Raw genomic sequence first — 19374 nt, forward strand, 5'->3', positions numbered from 1 at the left:
CACGTAAGGAACAACAAGGTAGGATCATATCGGTGGTAGGCTCTGTTTGGTATACAAAGTATACTTTGTATACTGTTTGGAAATCCTACTTTAAACACCTCACTAAATCACAACGTAGATATCATACCCATAAGTAGATCAATCAGTATAACGACTTGGAGTCACTGATAAATCTTGTTTATAGGTTCATAATAACGATAATGAGCTTAAACATAAGTTATACTTAAAGTACGGTAAGCATAACTCAATTTATAGGGCGTTTAGCGAGGAACTGGGCTCTACGGCGCAGAACTTCCGAGCCAAAAGCTCTTCTTCTCAGAGCATTCTGGTGCTCCAGGGATTTCCTCTAGCACTTAGCAGTTACTAGGTCTTTGGTAAGCCTTAGAGAGAAGTTAGAGACAGAGAGAGAAAGGCTTTTGGTTTGAAGAAAATAGGATGCTCTCGCATCCTATTTATAGGTAGGAAAATAGCCAAACTCGTCGAGTTGGTGCCACATGTCACCATCTAGTGGCAAGGCGTAGGGAGAAAGCAGTGGTACAGATTAAGCCATGTCACCTCTTTCGCAGCAGCACCCTTCCGACTTCTAAATTCGGTAACTTACGCATACGAGCTCCATTTTTGACGTTCTTTATATCTACACGTACGTATTGACAAGATCTACAACTCTCCTATTGACTCCATTGGCTAATTCTCGACCGATTTTAAATTTAACAGTATGAGAAGATTACACTGTTAACGACCGCGTAAAATTCATAACTTCTACATACGGACTCCGTTTTCGACTGTCTTTTTATCGTTAAGCTCCTATTAATGAGATCTTCAATTCTCATTTAGGTTGTGTTGGCTAAAAATCGATTGATCTAAAATTCGATTTCCGGGCTGTGGACTGCTATTCAAAATCTCAGAAAAATCATAACTTACTCATACGAAGTCAGATTTGGACATTTTTTTATGCACGTTCTCAGTTTAACGTATACTACGAATTTTGTTTAGATCACTAAGGCTAAAAATTAATTTACCAAAAATTCACTTTTTACGTTATGTAGTGTCGCGCCAGTTTTGTCGTCAAACTTCGACGGGTCATAAATTCTTCATTATAACTCGGATTTCGGCGTTCTTTATATATGTATGGAACCCTTGTGACATATAATGTAGCTTGGTTAATATTATTTACTCTAAATAATCTTCCATCAAAAAGTTTTTGACGCTTATTGTCTCTAAATTAACTAGCCCGAATCTGCAGGCGTTACATAAATTCCTTCATGAACTAAGTAGTGCTCTTCCTCCGGTAGTTTACAACTATATTTGAGGATGCAAGACTGCAAAAGAGATTTGGGATACTTTGAAAGAGAAGTGTCAAGGAAGTGAAAAGACGAAGAAGAGTTATGTGAAGCAATGCTTGTTGGAACTAGGCGAATTAAAGATGAAAGAAAGTGAAACCATTGAACTATATTATGATCGCTTGAATGAGTTGATATTCAAGTGAAATCGCTATGGTGTTACTCGCTCAACTCTTGAATACAACCTTACCTTTCTGATGGTATTGCGAAAGAAGTGGAGGAACATCAGCCTAATCATAAAAACTCAGCAAGGTTTCGATGGCTATTCTTTGAGAGATTTATACAATGTTTTCAAAGCTCATGAAAATGAAATCAATGAGATTGTTAAAGAAGGAAAGATGAGTCTAGGAGGACCCTTGTCTTTGATGTCGACAGTGATAGCCAAAGACTCTGAGATCGAAACAACTAAACAAGATGATTCTAAGGATGAAGGGTTTTTAGTGAATTTCAAGGATGAGGTTGTGGCGTATTGTTCAAACAATAAATTGAAAAACTTCTTCAAGAAGCCTTTGAATCGAAAATACAAAAGCAACAATGAGTTCAAGGGAAATAGTTCATCTGGAAAAGTTGTAATAATGGAGTCGAAGTAAGAGATTTTGGTTATGATTGCAATTATTGTAATGGTTCAAACCATCTTGCGAAAGATTGCATGTTGTGAAAGAGGGAAGAGAAGAAAGAGAAAGAAAAAGATGAAGCTTATTATGCTGAGAAAATAGAGGATTTGAGACCTCGAACAAAAGGAATCTCTTTGGTTGCAAAGGGAGAAGATGGGAGTGAAAGAACTTACCAGATATGGTCCTCCGGTTCTGATGATGAAGAAATGAGGAATCGAATTCATGGTGTGATTTTTCACAATTTGAAGAGGACAATGTGGATGATGAGAAAGTCATTGGGATATGTTTCGTATCAACAGGAGCTGATAGATCATCCATTACTTTGAAGGTACATACTCTTCTTGAATCTTTTAATATTCCTTCAAGTTCTTATCATACAGTTTTATCTGATTTTGATGATGTTATTTTGTATGTTAATGATATGTTGATTTCTGTTATTAGACAAGTTGAACGTTCAAAAAGTTATTGTTTGATGTTCAAAATCATTTGGAGACTATGAGGAGTAAAATTGATAGTTTAGAGCTGCAATTGAGAAATATCACTCTAGATAGGGATTCAGTGAGGAGTGAAAATATTATGTTAGTAAAACAAACAAACATTTATTTTAATAGTGCTAAGAGATTGTCTGCAAAACTAACTGAACACCATCACTGTTCAGACATTTGCAAGGAACAACATAGAAACTTATTACCTTTTTTAGTATATGAAAGAGAAAAAGTTGATGCTATTACATATTGTTAGATAAATTATTCCTTTTATATATCAGCTCAGATACCGATTGTTGGAAATATAAAAATCTGATCACCAAAAACAAAAGGCTCGGTTACCATTTACTGTGTGACAAATATATAAGTTTAAGATATAAGATGTAGATATATATATATATAAAGAATAATAATTGCGGAATAAGTATAAATATGAAAGCTATAAATGACTGTATTTAAATGACGTAAAGCTATAAATAATATAAATGACTGTATTTTAATGACATAAAGCTATAAATAATATAAATGACTGTATTTAAATGACATAAAGCTATAATAAAATATATAAGTATATAAATATATATCAAGTAGGTTCGTCAATAAATTGACTGAACTGGACTCATGGAACGACTGGTCGATATTTGTTCTCTTGGAAGGACTAGTCGATATTGGGACTCTTTGAATGACTAATCGATATTGGGACTCTTGGAACGACTGGTCGATATTTGTTCACAGATCAATCCGACATTGGATAAGTAACAAAAAGTTCATTTAAAGCTCGATTTTATGTAAAACAAGTTGTTTACAAAAGGGTACAAAATACATGAGTTTATGTATTTGTATTTGAGGTATTTTTGGGTAAAAACATGCACACGGGTCGTGTAAGATAAGGAACAAGTGACACGTGTCGTGTAGGAAGGTTTAGGAGGGTTTTGGAAGGTTTTCTTGATGATGATCCTGAACACGGGCCGTGTTCGATTTAGGCTTGGTTTGAACACGGACCGTGTTGAAGTACAGAGGCAAACAGAAGAGTACACGGGCCGTGTCTGATATAAGGCATGCTAAACACGGGCCGTGTTCACGCAGCTGTCAATTTCGGGATTTTTGTGATTTGAAGGTAAGTTTTGTTTGTGATGTTTTGGCTAAGGTAATGGTGTTATGGTGTTTTGAGGATGTTTCAAGGTTGTTTAGAGGTTGGAAGGAGGTTGATATAAGGTGGTGATGGTGATGAAATTTCTATGAAGATGATGATGAATAGTGATGGGTTTTGTTGTTGATCTTGATACAGAAGGTTTTGGGGTGTTTCATGGTTCTGTTTTGGTGTTTTGATCTAAGGGTAGTGTTTGGTGGTGTATGGTGTGATGAACAAAGATGGTGAAGATGAAGAACCTTGAGTTCAATGAAGAAGATGAAGATGGTTGATGGTGTTCTTCATTTTGCTTGTTGATGATCTTGGTGTTCTTCACTTCATTGTTGTTTGATCTAGGTGTTCTTCACTTTCTCCAGGGATTTATCTTGGTGTTGAAGAAGATGAAGATTCGTGATGTTATTGGGAGTGTTTGTAGGAAGTGTTACAAGATAACAAAATGAACACACACACTCATACACATACAACTCACGTATACATATATACATGAATAAATATCTTCTTCTAGTGCACTTGAGTTTAAGTGATAGAGTATGGCTGCAAGTTGTGGTAGAGTAGGAGGCAAAAACGTGGGTGTTCATTTAGCTTCTCATTTCCATGCCTTGTTGACTTTTCCTTTGTTTTGACTATTCAACACAACATATCTATATATAATACATATATACATATATAATATATATATATATATATATAATACATATATACATGTATAATACACACACACACACATATATATATATATATATATATATATATATATATATATATATATATATATTGTTGAACTGTTCAGTCACAAGGCTAATTTTTCTCGTGTATGTGTTTTCTGTCATTCGCGTGTTTTCGTATTTTCCGTTTTGATCACGCATTCATGCAACCTGAAATAACTAATAATATTTGTTAGATAATATAAAAACAGTTCAACTTATTTCAGTGATGGTCACATACAAGGTCACATACAAAAACATTTTTTAACAATTTCCCCTATGTGATCGTTGCTGAAATAAGGACAGGTATGATATAATCATATTGACAGTTTTGAACTTTTGAAGATTCGAGATAAAAGATTTGTCAATAGATAAGATATATATAAAACCTTAGTAATTGATTTGAAAGTTTGTGACTTGGTTTAACATATCTTACGTAAAAGATTTTCAGAAATTTGTTTCCGAATCAAAGTCTCGGGTTCGGTTATCAAAGGGTAGCCATATATGTATCTAAAGAAATTTCCTAAGATTTTATTGCATTATTAATGACGACAAGTGGTCTAATAGGTCGATTCAGATGAACTCTCATAGGTATAGCTCACACTTCACTTAGGTGTCTGGTTGTTCTGGCAGCAGAACAGGTTAATGATCACTAAAAATGAGTGATATCTCTCTCTGACGACTCACACTCATATTGGAGGTGTTCAATTGTGCTTTTCCTGAAAGGTCACTTAGTCTCATTATTAGATAATCAATCACATAAGACTGGTTTCGGCATTACTCAGCGGGTTTCTTCATTTATGCCATTAACTTTCACTCTCTCTCCGTCGGGAAATACATGTAGAGGGGTTTAGCAATTTTCAAAGTGCAGTTTGCAACTAAGAATCTTCAGTGGTGAAGGCTACAGTATCCCGGGAAATCCATTGTTGTTGCAGCTTGTTCTTTGATGGTATACTTTTTGTTGATCAATATCGATTTAAAAAGGATATATTGTTTTAGCATCGAGAATTTGCTACATTTGAGAAAATTGGATTTTTGAGAGTTTCTGTCTTGCGGGATTAAGATATCTTCTTTTGTGAAAAATGGTTAAAAACAGATCAAGGATCTTTTGATGTTTGTTTTGAAATAACCATTTGGTTGAAAATTTTGTTTGAAAATTCCAAATGTAGAGTATTTTTGTTTTGTTTGGTATTTCTTTGGTGAATGATTTGGCTTTCTTGTTGATTCGTCTTTATCTAGATTTGTTTTTCAAGATTGGATGTGGATTGATCTTTGTTTTTCTTTGATAAGTCATTGTTGAAATCCTTTTTGTTTCGTCTTTTCTTGTTGATGGAGCACGGGATCTCAAGAGTTCATTTTTGGTTGGCTTATATATAGGTGGGGATTGGTGGCATAAAAGACAGTTTGTCTAGTATGTAAGAAATGAATGTATCATCCCTGGTCATTTTGATATCTAAGCAAAAATGAGACCGTGACAAGGTATAATCGGATATAGCTTATAAGCAATAGTGACACACCTAAGCTCACAAGAAATGAATTCCACAGTGATATAGATTGACGAGGCACAAATTCTCACATGGGTTTTTGTTTTCATCTGAACCCCCTAACCTTATGTCCCATTTTAAAATCGTCAATAATGAAATAAAATTGAAGGAAATAAAGTTATATACATTATGAAAAGTAGGAGATTTGAACCTTCACTCCAATTGAGAATCAATATGACTTAAAATCTTCATCGAGCATAAGCATCAGAAAATTAAGTCAAGAGACGATTAATCACAAGGTTCTATAAAAGCTTATTATGGTAAGTCTTTTATTATATTTTTGAAGATTTGTTTTTCTTAATGTTTTTGGAAGTTTTTTGGTTATTTGAATGTTTTTGGTATTTTTAAAAGGAAAGCAATTTTTAATTGTTTTTGAATTTTCTTTTTGAATGAAAGTAAACACACTTTTGTACAAACAAAAAGTAAAAGTTTAAGGATAGATGTTATCTGGATTTAACATTCCTAGACGGCCTAGGAAGTATTGAAACTTTGTTTCTTCGAGAGCCTTAGTGAAGACATCGGCAATTTGATCTTCAGAGTTGATGAAGTGTAGTTCGATATGACCCTTTTGAATGTTGTCTTTGATAAAGTGATATCGAATGTCGATGTGCTTTGTCATGGAATGGTGAACGGGATTGTGAGAAAGGGCAATTGCACTGGTTGAGTCACAAAATATGGGAATTTGTGAGATTTTGAAGCCATAGTCACGCAGTTGAGTTTGCATCCATATGACTTGTGAACAACAGCTGGCGGCAGCGATGTATTCAGCTTCTGCTGTTGATGTGGACACACAAGTCTGTTTCTTTGAAGTCCAACTCACTAGTCTACCTCCTAGGAATTGACAGCTACCAGATGTACTCTTCCTATCTAGCTTGCATCCTCTGTAGTCTGAGTCGGTGAAAGCGTTCAGTTGAAAATCGGATTTAGCTGGATACCAAAGGCCAAGTTTAGGAGTGCCTTTAAGGTATTTGAAGATGCGTTTCACAGCAACTACATGGGATTCCATAGGATTTGCTTGGTATCTGGCATAAACACATGTAGAAAACATGATGTCAGGTCTGCTGGCAATGAGGTATAAGAGTGATCCAATCATTCCACGATATATTTTCTGGTCAACGGGTTTGCCATTAAAGTCTGCATTGATTTTGTATCCAAAAGCCATTGGGGTTTTTGTGGTATTGGATTTGTCCATTGAAAATCGAGTGAGTAGGTTTTTGACATAATTCTCTTGGTTGATGAAAATGCCATGAGTTGACTGTTTGATTTGAAGTCCAAGAAAAGTAGTCATCTCCCCAATCATGCTCATTTCAAATTTTCTCTTCATTAGATCTACAAACTTAACACTTAAAGATTCATCAGTAGAACAGAAAATAATGTCATCAACATATATTTGTACGATTAACAGATGTTTATTAAAGATTTTACGAAAGAGGGTTTGATCGATTGAACCTCTTTTAAAACCTGATTCTTCGAGAAAGGTTGACAACGTGGCATACCAAGCTCGGGGTGCTTGTTTCAAGCCATAGACAGCTTTCTGCAATTTAAAGTTGTGATCTGGAAATTTGGGATCTTCGAAACCTGGTGGTTGTTGAATGTATACTTCGCGATCTATCTCTCCGTGTCAGAATGCACATTTAACGTCCATTTGGAATACTTTGAAATTCTTATGTGCAGCATATGCAAGAAAGATGCGAATTGCTTCAATTCTGGCATCTGGAGCATATGTTTCATCGTAGTCGATTCCTTCTTGTTGCGAATATCCTTTGACTACAAGACGTGCCTTGTTTCGACAAATGACTCCTTGATCGTCAGTCTTCTTTCTGTATACCCATCTTGAACCTATAACAGTAACATCGGGTGGAGTAGGAACAAGATTCCATACTTCGTTTCTTTCAAATTCTGCTAGCTCTTCTTGCATAGCTTTTACCCAGTCTGGATCTTTTATAGCAGAATGTATGGTTTTGGGTTCAGTCATGGATAAGAAGGCTCCAAATAAACATTCATTTGTGGATGCGGCTCTAGTCTGAATGCCTGAGTTGGGATCTCCGATGATTTGGTCTGTAGGATGATTTCTGGTCCACTTTATTAAGCGATTCGCTTCCGCTATAATAATTGGAGTTTCAGTATCCCATTGTTCTTCTCCGGGTGTTTCGTCTTGGAATAGGTTTGAAGGTTCCCTCATAAATGATGCATCGGGATTGTTTTGGCTATTTGTGGATTGGGTGATCAAAGGAGGATTTGGTGTTTGTTCCAAAGAGGAAGTATGTGTTGGTGGTTCCCCCTCAAATTGATCTGCATCATTTTGGTTTGTTTGTGGAATAACTTCACTGGGTGTTCCTGTAGGGTCAATTGAAGTAGTTAGAAGTTCAGAATTGTAAGCGGTTTTTGTTTGTTCAAAAAGTAAATCAAGATCGATTTCAATGTCTATGTCAGGAGAAGGTGTTTGTTGAATTGGATTTTGAAAAATATTATCAATCATTTTAGAACCAAAATGTTCACGATCCAATTTCCTGACATAAAATTCATCAAACTGAACATCGGTACTTTCTTCAATTACTCTGGTACGTTTGTTTAGTACTCGATAAGCAGCTGAGGAAAACAAGTAACCAAGGAAAATTCCTTCGTCCGGCCTTGATTCAAATTTTGAAAGGTGATCTTTATTGTTCTTTATGAAGCATCGACAACCAAAAATATGGAAAAATTTGATGTTTGGTTTTCGGATGTTAATGACTTCATATGGTGTTTTATGAAGATGTTTATGGATTAAGGAACGATTTTGAGTGTAGCAAGCTGTGGCTATTGCTTCTGCCCAAAAGTATTGTGGCAGATCAGCGAAGATAAGCATTGATCTTGCAGCTTCACATAGAGTTCGGTTCCTTCTTTCGACAACACCATTCTGTTGTGGACTGTATGGGGCTGAGAAGTTATGTTCAATTCCTTTGTCTTTGAGAAATGAATCTAGAGTTTTGTTTTTGAACTCTAAACCATTATCACTTCGGATTCTTATAACAGGTCGTTTGAGCTTGAGTTCGATTTGTTTAATGAAGTTGATCATCTCTTCAGGTGCTTCTGATTTTAGTCTTAAGAAAAAGACCCAAGTAAAGCGCGAGAAACCATCAACGACAACAAGAATGTACTTCTTCCCTTGTATGGTTTGGGTTTTGGCAGGGCCACAAAGGTCTATATGCAACAATTCTAGTGGTTCGGATACACTAGATTTTGAGATGCTTTTGTGAGTGGATTTGGAAAGTTTTCCTTTTTCACATGCGGCACAAAGAGTTTCGTTATCAAGCTTCAGAAGTGGTAGCCCTCGAACAAGATCATCGCCGATCAGTTTGTTGATGTACCCAAAGTTTAGATGGGAAAGGCGGCGGTGCCATAACCAACTAATATCTGTTGGGGCTTTAGATAGCAGACATATATCGGGTTTACCATAGATAAGATCCATGTCAAGTGGATAGATATTTCCGGCACGGTCAGAATCAACTATAACATCTTTGGTTTTGGCGTCCATGATCAAGCTTCGTTGTTTGGTGAACAAAACTTCAAGATTGTTATCACATAGTTGAGAAACACTGATGAGGTTGTGTTTCAGGTCATCGACAAAGGCAACTTTCGTTATGGTGAAATTACCATTTGTTATGTTTCCATAACCCTTGATTTTTGCTGTCATGTTGTTGCCGAAGGTAACATCTTGATTGGTTTGTATAGGTTTGAAGTCACGTAAGTAGTTATGGTTTCCTGTCATATGCTTGGAGCAGCCACTATCAATATACCATGTATCATCATTGGGTTCTCCAGCATTAAGTACCTGCAATCAGACAGAAAGTTTAGGTACCCAAATCTGAATGGGTCCTGGTTTGTCAGTTGTTATTTTGGGTTCTTTGCTTCATGAATTTCTAGCATTTAACTTCACGTTGTTGTAAGAGTTTGGTTTATTAGGATGGAATGGTTGAGGTTTGATTTGATTTATCAAGTTTACCCAAACTGTGATTTGTTTTTTTAAATCTGTGGGTAGATAAGATCTGTGATTTGGTGAAAGATATCCTAGATGTGAAGGTTTGTTTGAAAAGTTTTCTTCATATCTAGGATGTGATGGGCGGTTTTGAAAAGCTTTTTGATGATGATGGTTTGAAGCTTTCTGATGTGATGGTTTTTGTAAGTTCCTTGAATGATTAAAAGTAATATCTTGAAAACGGTTTTCAAAAGGTTTTTGTTTGGAAACCTGTTTTTGAGGTATGACGTAGGGTTGAACTGGTTTCTTTGGTTGGTTGTCAAAAACGTTTGGCTTGATAAGTGGGGTTTTGGTGACTTGAATGGATTTTTTGCTTGTTTGTTGTTTCTTGGAGTATTTTTGTCCCAGACTAGTTTTTCCAACAATTGATGAACTCATTGTAGGAAAAGCAGTTGGTACAGAAGTACTACCATCCTCATAAGAGGAATTTTCTCCATTCAAAAGGTTTTTATGTTTAGTGGTTCCATCAGTATGTTTGATTTGGTGAGTTAAAGAACTAGCAGAGTCTGTTTCAGAATTTACAACTCTTTTGAAAGACTTTTTGTAAACAGTGAAAGCAGTATCATCTGGGCTACATTTGATAACTGTTTCGTCATCTGAATCTTCCTCATTAACAGATGTGAAAAGATCTGGTAGAGTTGATTTAGTGTTTTCACAATTCGTCATGTTTTCCTGTTTTGCTTGTTCAATTTCAAAGGATTCTCTTCCAATTGCTGGTCTGTAATTCGTATCAATTTTGCCAGTTCCTAAGGTGTTTGCCTTGGTGAAAATATCATCACTTAGTTTTCTAGCAACTTTGATAGAATCCATATTCCATATCAGTCTTTTATTCTCGGTTTTAAGAGAATTGATTTGTTTTAAAGAATCAATCAGTTTTTCATTTAAAACTTTGTATTTGTCAGTTGATTCTTGAAAGTCTTGTTTCAACTGAAGGATTTCCATTTCTAAAACATCTTTTATTTCAGAAGAAATGACTGACTGATTTTTTAGTTCCAAATCGCTTTTCTGAATTAGGGTCTGATTTAATTGTTCCAAGACGTGATTATAATCTTCTGATTTGCTTTCAACGTCTCTTTCCAATTTGCTTTTTGTTTTTGTTGATTCTCCAAATTTGAGTTGCAAGGTTTGTAACTCAGATTTGCAAATATCATAATTGACCATTGTGTCATGATATGTTTTGAGATCAGCTTCCAGACTTTTCTCAATCTTGGTTATGTGGGACTCAAAAATTGTTTTGGAAAAACCAAGTTCAGAGATCATAGACCATACCTGTTCTATGACATTGGGAGCTCTTGAAGGTATGTCAACACCAGCTACGAAGCAGAAGTTTGATTGTGCTGGTTCATTGTCAGCTTCGTCATCAGAAGTTGGCCAGTATTCCACGTTTGGTTCATGGATTGCCATCAATGCGCTTTGTTTTTCTTGGTTTTCCATTTTCTTCAGTTCATCGGCTCTTTAAGCATAGTATGCTGAGACTTTGATTTTGGTTTTGTTTTTGGCTCGACATTCTCTGGCATAGTGATTTGTTCCTTTGCAGTTGTGACAAATGATCCCTTCTTCATCACTTTCATCCTTTTGACTCTTAACCGGAAGTCTTTCAGGTGCTTGAGTTTGGGTTTGTTGGGAAGGCTGAGAATGGTTTTGTTGGAATCCAAAATTTTGGTTGTTTTGAAAGCCATTGTTTTGATTGTTGTAACCTTGATTTTGGAAACCTCTGTTTTGATTTTGAAAACTGTTGTTTGGATTGTGATTATGACCTGAGTTGGTATTTTTGAAATCCCTGATTTTGAAAACCTTGGTTTGAGTTATTATGGAAGGAAGGTCTTTGAGAATTTTGTCCAAAGTAAGGTCTAGGTTAAAAACCTGAGTTGTTTTGTCCAAAAGATGGTCTTGGTTGAAACCCTGAATTATTTTGTCCAAAAGATGGTCTGTTTTGAAAGTTTGGTCTATGATTTGATTGACCATGATTTGGGAGAAATCTCTAAAGATTTGTGTTTGCAACCAATGCACACAGTTGTTGATAATCTGCTTCATCATTCGCATCAGACTGGAAGCTTTGGTTTTCAAAATTTGTAGCCTGATTAAAATGATTAAAGTTTTGATCATTGAAAGGTATTTGGTTTTGTGAAGTTGTGGACACAAGAGCAAGCGGTCCTCCAAAAGATGTAGTGGTTGGTGGGTCAATCGAGGATTCATACGATTGAAGTTCTCCATACAAATTGTACAAAGTTTTTGTATGAATAGTTGGATTTCCCTGAATAATGAGTTTAACCATTTTACAACTTTCGAAAAGATTGTTTAAAAACTTGAGATTTATCTCGTGTTGTGTCTTTTTGATACCCAAATTGTTCATTTTGACCATAATAAGATTGAACCTATCGTGAGCATCATGGGTGGTTTCTGATGAAAGCATTTTGAAATTATCGAATTCATTCAAAACAGATGTTCTTTTGTTTCCGATAATTCTTTTATTTCCACAAAAACGATTTTTCAAATTTTCCCAAATTTGATTTGCGGTTAACAGTATAATGTCATCCATTTGACTTAGAATACTGTGAGGTATTCTAGACACAAGTTCCTTTTTGGCTTGGAGTTCCAACTTTCTTATGATTTCGGTTTGAGTGGCTTGCTTTGTAGCATGAGTAGCCATATTTTCTGGAGTAATATATGTTCCTCTTACACACTTCCATATATCTTCATTTATAGCGTTAAGATGAAGATTCATACGGCGAACCCACGAATTATACTCTTCAGGAATAAGTATAGGTGCCCGTGAACCAGATCCTAAGCTATTTGCAATGGAGACAGAGTTTATGTTGGAGTAATTAGCCAAAGACATTTTCTTTTTTTTCTTTTTTTTTTGAAATTTTTGAAAGGATTTTGAACAAGTGATATTAAAATGAAATTTTTAAAGAAAAGCTTATGGAAGGTTTATAAACGCTATAACCAAAAGTTTTTCGACAAGAATTTCAAGGTAAATCACACAAGCTCTGATACCAATTGTTAGATAAATTATTCCTTTTATATATCAGCTCAGATACCGATTGTTGGAAATATAAAAATCTGATCACCACAACAAAAGGCTCGGTTACCATTTACTGTGTGACAGATATATAAGTTTAAGATATAAGATGTAGATATATATATAAAGAATAATAATTGCGGAATAAGTATAAATATGAAAGCTATAAATGACTGTATTTAAATGACGTAAAGCTATAAATAATATAAATGACTGTATTTAAATGACGTAAAGCTATAAATAATATAAATGACTGTATTTAAATGACTGTATTTAAATGACTGTATTTAAATGACTGTATTTAAATGACGTAAGATAAGGAACAAGTGACACGTGTCGTGTAGGAAGGTTTAGGAGGGTTTTGGAGGGTTTTCTTGATGATGATCCTGAACACGGGCCGTGTTGGATTTAGGCTTGGTTTGAACACGGACCGTGTTGAAGTACAGAGGCAAACAGAAGAGTACACGGGCCGTGTCTGATATAAGGCATGCTAAACACGGGTCGTGTTCACGTAGCTGTCAATTTCGGGATTTTTGTGATTTGAAGGTAAGTTTTGTTTGTGATGTTTTGGCTAAGGTAATGGTGTTATGGTGTTTTGAGGATGTTTTCAAGGTTGTTTAGAGGTTGGAAGGAGGTTGATATAAGGTGGTGATGGTGATGAAATTTCTATGAAGATGATGATGAATAGTGATGGGTTTTGTTGTTGATCTTGATGCAGAAGGTTTTGGGGTGTTTCATGGTTCTGTTTTGGTGTTTTGATGTAAGGAAAGTGTTTGGTGGTGTATGGTGTGATGAACAAAGATGGTGAAGATGAAGAACCTTGAGTTCAATGAAGAAGATGAAGATGGTTGATGGTGTTCTTCATTTTGCTTGTTGATGATCTTGGTGTTCTTCACTTCATTGTTGTTTGATCTTGGTGTTCTTCACTTTCTCCAGGGATTTATCTTGGTGTTGAAGAAGATGAAGATTGGTGATGTTCTTAGGAGTGTTTGTAGGAAGTGTTACAAGATAACAAAATGAACACACACACTCATACACATACAACTCACGTATACATATATACATGAATAAATATCTTCTTCTAGTGTACTAGAGTTTAAGTGATAGAGTATGGCTACAAGTTGTGGTAGAGTAGGAGGCAAAAACGTGGGTCTTCATTTAGCTTCTCATTTCCATGCCTTGTTGACTTTTCCTTTGTTTTGACTATTCAACACAACATATCTATATATAATACATATATACATATATAATACATACATATATATAATACATATATACATGTATAATACATATATATATATATATATATATATATATATATATATATATATATATATATATATATATATATATATATATATATATTGTTGAACTGTTCAGTCACAAGGCTAATTTTTCTCGTCTATGTGTTTTCTGTCATTCGCGTGTCTTCGTATTTTCCGTTTTGATCACGCATTCATGCAACCTGAAATAACTGATAATATTTGTTAGATAATATTAAAACAGTTCAACTTATTTCAGTGATGGTCACATACAAGGTCACATACAAAAACATTTTTCAACACATATGATTATAAGTTGAAGATTTTTGAATTTGATAAAGTTCTTAAAGATTCATATGCTTACGGAATAGTTAAAATTGAAGAATGCTTGAATGTTGATGAGATAGTGCATATTGCTAATAAAACGCTCGCTAAAAATGCACCAGTCAAAATTTTGAACATGATTGAGAATTCGACTTTTGATTCTCAAAGAAATTTTGTTGATATCGAAGATATTAATGACAATATCAGTGAAACTGAGGCTGACGAAATTGTTGATTGTTCTCAGTTATATTTTATTAATGTCAATTCAATAGGATAAGGGAAAGAAATATGTCATGATTCAATGGACAACGTTAACAATGATCAACCTTGTACTTCCAAAGTTTGTGATCCTTTTGATCTTGTTGTTGTGGAAGATTATGTGAGTGATGAGGAAGATGATTCTGATGAGAAATCATTTCCTAGAGTCGTTGTCGAACAGGTTTATGAAGAGACAGATGAGTTGGTGTTGAATGATAAAGGAAAACATTATTTGGAATCGAATTTTGTTGTCTATCCAAGGTTTAAAGATACAGATGATGTTGTTTTTCCAAATCAAGTTTTTGTCTCCTCAGGAAATGGTGAAAACGTGAACCCAAAATTGAACAAGTTGGTTCAAGAAGACAACAAAGGAGTGACAAAAGATGATTTTTATTCAAACCAAAACATTGTCAAAAATTGTTTGAACAAGGACTCAACATCCATTCAACAACAAAAACCAAAAAGATTATGGGTTGTGAAAACAGAAAAAACATGTGTTGACAATAAAAACAAAGAAAAAGAGGTTGATTCAAAATCTCAAAAGACGAAACCTGGATTTTTCAAAAAGAGACTAGAAAAATTCGTCAATGAGAAAGATGTTTCGAAATCAAAAGCACGAAAGAATGTTTATTGGAAAAATGAAAAACTTTTCAAAATCAAAAAGGTTTTAAGCAAAAATCTTTTGTAAACATTCATACATCTTTTCCAAATAAGAAGTTTGTTCAGAATAAGTCATTCACAAAACAAAATGATTTTCAAAAACGAAATGGTTTGCCAAAGCAAAATGGTGTTTGGAAGAAATAATCAATGAAATTTTTGTTACAAAAATGGAAATGCAATAGTTTCTCAAAACAAGTTTCAAAGAAATACGTTTCGATATGGTGAACAAAGGAATTTTTTCCACCTCAAGTTCAAAAACGTTTTGATCAAAATAAAAAAGTGTTTCATCAAAATTGTGCTGGTTATCGTAATCAATATCATAATTGTTTTCAAAAACCTCTGAAAAGGACATTTCCAAAACAAAACTTTGAAAAAATGGAAGTTCAAAGAAAGAAAAATGAACCTTTTAGACCTAAAGGTCTACAATTTCCGAATCCCAGTTCAAAACAATTAATGAAAGCCACGTTCACAAAAGATCAAAGTGAAGTTAGAAACTTCAATTGTGGTCTAGATGGAAAAGGAAAACAATATCAATCTGGGAAGTATTCTTAAGAGCAAATCAAGTCTGCTTACGAGAAGTACTTGAATGAGTGATCAAATGGAAGTGTTTCGTCTAAAGAATCAACTCCTTCAGTTCGAAAGTGGAAGGAGGTTCCAAAGAAGAAAGAAGAGGAATCTAAAAAAAAGAATGTAAAAGAGAAAATCAATGTTGAACCTATCGCATTGAATGATTACATTTCGATGCCTAAAACTGTTGAAATTGACTTAATTGACTGTTTAAAGTCAAAGTTTCGAAATTGGGTAATTGGTTCATCCTTTCATAATGCATTCCAAGTTAATTTCAAAGGACCCAAAAGGTCTTGGGGACCTAAATTCTTCTGATTGATGCTTGTACTATGTGACGAGTAATACAATTAGAATTGGTATATCGACAGTGGTTGCAAACGTCACATGACTGGAAGGAAGGAGAATTTGAGAGATTTTAGAAAGTTGGAAAATGTTGGAGTAATGATGTTTGGAAATAACAACAAATGCAAAGTCAAGGTATATGGAAAAGTAATGAATGGAAAACTCACCATCAATTGTGCGTCGTATGTCGAAGGACTTCAACATAATCTGCTTAGTGTTTCGTAACTTGTTGCGGGCACTAGTAATCAAGTTCTTTTCTATGAGGAAGCAAGTGTGATCTCCAACATGGAAACAAAGGAAGTTCTTTTAAAGTCAAAACAAAAAGGAGACATGTTCACACTTGTCCTGAAACCTATTGTAAGAGTTCCGTCAGTGTGTAGATTGTTGAAAGCTTCATCTGATCTCAGTTGGTTATGACATCAAAGACTTTCCGATCTTAATATCAAAAATCTCAACAAATTGGTTTTAAATGATTTAGTTCGAGGATTACCTATATTAAAATTTGATAACGATTCGTTATGTGTTGCTTGTGAACATGGAAAACAACATCGACAAGGTCATCCAATTGTCATTGATTCCAAAATCATCAAACCTTTGGAATTACTTCCCGTTGACTTGTGTGGACCTTCAACTGCTGAGACTCTCAATAAGAAGAAGTACATATTAGTCGTTTTTGATGATTTTTCCAAGTTTTCTTGGGTGTTCTTTCTTTGTCAAAAGTTAGAAACAGCACAAGTGATGATTGATTTTATCAAAAACTTCGAGTGGAGTGTGAAGAAGAAAGTGCGAAGAATTAAGAGTGATAACGGATCAGAATTCAAGAATCGAATTCTTGATTCATTTTTGACAGATCTAGGGATTTCGCATAATTTTTTTTCTCTATACACACCACAACAAAATGGCACTGTCGAAAGAAGGAATCACTCTCTATGCGAAGCTGCATATACTATGCTTACATATGCGAACTTGCCTCAATAACTTTGGGCATAAGATATTTTGACTACTTGTTTCACTCAAAACCATTCTTTCATTCATCGTTGTTTTAATATTACACCTTATGAAATCATAAACAAACGAAAGCCTAATGTCAAATTCTTTCATGTTTTTAGGTGCAGGTGTTTTATCATGAATTTCAAGGATAATCTTTTGAAATTTCAATTGAAAGCTGGTGAAGGAATTTTCATGGGATATTCTCACAATTCGGTTGCATACAGGGTAAGAGAACGAGTAAGATTGAAGAGACTTAAAATCTCACTTTCGAAGACTATTATGTCAAGCATGTCGAACAAACATTTGTTCAAAACCAATAATATCTTAATCATATGATGAATCTAAAATCGTGAATTATTCTGATCTTGATTACGATTTGACTTTTCTAATTCTAGATAGAGCGATTGATGTTGAAACCAATGTTGCTAACAATCAAATTCCGGAAGCATCAAAACATTCTGATGATTCAACGGTTAATAGTTAAGAAGATTATACACATTCTACATTAACCTCACGAATAAATGTCGAACGTGTATCTATTTTGAATGATGTTCAATTGGAGAGGGGGGTAGCATTTAAGTTCCATATAAAATGTTGTCAATAATGATTCAACCGTTGAGAGGGATCAGATGTGAAATACATCTCATGTTGAGGGGGAGCATGTGCAAAATACATCACATGTCAAAACAGAGCATGAAAAGACCAAGTTGATATTAAGGGAAGCATATAAATTCAAATCCTTATGTCGAAGGGGAGCAGGATGGCATGAATCCTATTCATTCTAATGAATTTCATGATGTCATTGATAATTTTTCCGAAGCTGTAAGGTTCGAAGTTCATAGTAAGGTGTCAAAGTACAATTAGGCCTGGTTAGTTTCGAAGTTGTTGTCTTGTATTTCAAATGTATGTAATACATGAGGCATCTTAGTTTTCAAAGCTCTCATGTCTAGTCCTTATGTTTTTTTACACGTCTGTATGTCCATATAAATAGGGAATGTATAATAGTCAAGAGTAACTTTTGAGAGTGTGAGCACTTTACTCTTTCTATACTCCTGTATTCTTTGAGACGTAATCAAAGAGCCAGACAAATTCTATTTACATCTTTCTTCTTAATTCATTATGTACATGATTTCGTTCTTAATAGTAGATTCATACAAACTACATTTGGTATCAGAGCAGGATTCATTCAGTTGTTTTCTGGTTTTTTCAGCGTTTTCAAAAGTTTTGAATCGCTATTTCGATTCAAAAGATTTCCGCACTTTTGATTAAGAAAACCTGATCCAATCAACTGATTTGTTTTGATTATGTATTTAGTTTGAAAATCAAGTGTTCTCTGATCTTTTTCTGAAAGAATCTTCCGTTAGATTTCATTTTCTGAATCTATTCGTCATTTCAGTCCGTACAACAATGCCAAATTTCAACATGAACACAATTTCCAGTTTCTCTCATTTTCTTGGATCTTCTACTAAAATTCCAATGTTAATTCCAGAGTACTACGAGCAACGGGTAGATCGCATGGAAGACTACTTCACCGAGATAGATGAGGATCTATGTTAATATATCAATAAGGGAAATTACTGCTCATATATGTTTTCTCAAGTTAGAAATTCTAGTTCGACTTCTAGTATGGCATCTGAAAAAGATAAGTGTGAAGCAAATAACAAAACGTGTTTGCGTGAACTTCATAGTGCTCTTCCACAGGTGGTTTACAATTTTGTTCATGGATGTAAATCAGAAAAAGAGATTTGTGATACTTTGAAAGAAAAGTATTAGGGAAGTGAGAAGACGAAGAAGAGCTCAGTGAAGCATTTTCTACTTGAACTTGGTGATTCAAGCAAAAGGACGGTGAAACCATCGAACTCTATTATGATCGCTTGAATGAATTGATATTCAAGTGTAACCATTATGGAGTTACACGATCAAATGTTGAATACAATATTACTTTCTTGATGGGACTTCGAAAGGAATGGAGAAACATCATATTAATGATCAAGACACATCAAACCTTCGATGGCTACTCATTGGGAGACCTCTACAATGTACTCAAACCTCATGAGAGGGAAATCAATGCCGAAGGTGTCTACAAAAGAATCTGAG

The sequence above is a fragment of the Lactuca virosa genome, chromosome 9, assembly GCF_052849685.1.
Source record: "Lactuca virosa cultivar CGN04683 chromosome 9, Lactuca_virosa_CGN04683_v6, whole genome shotgun sequence".
NCBI classification, from domain to species: domain Eukaryota; kingdom Viridiplantae; phylum Streptophyta; class Magnoliopsida; order Asterales; family Asteraceae; genus Lactuca; species Lactuca virosa.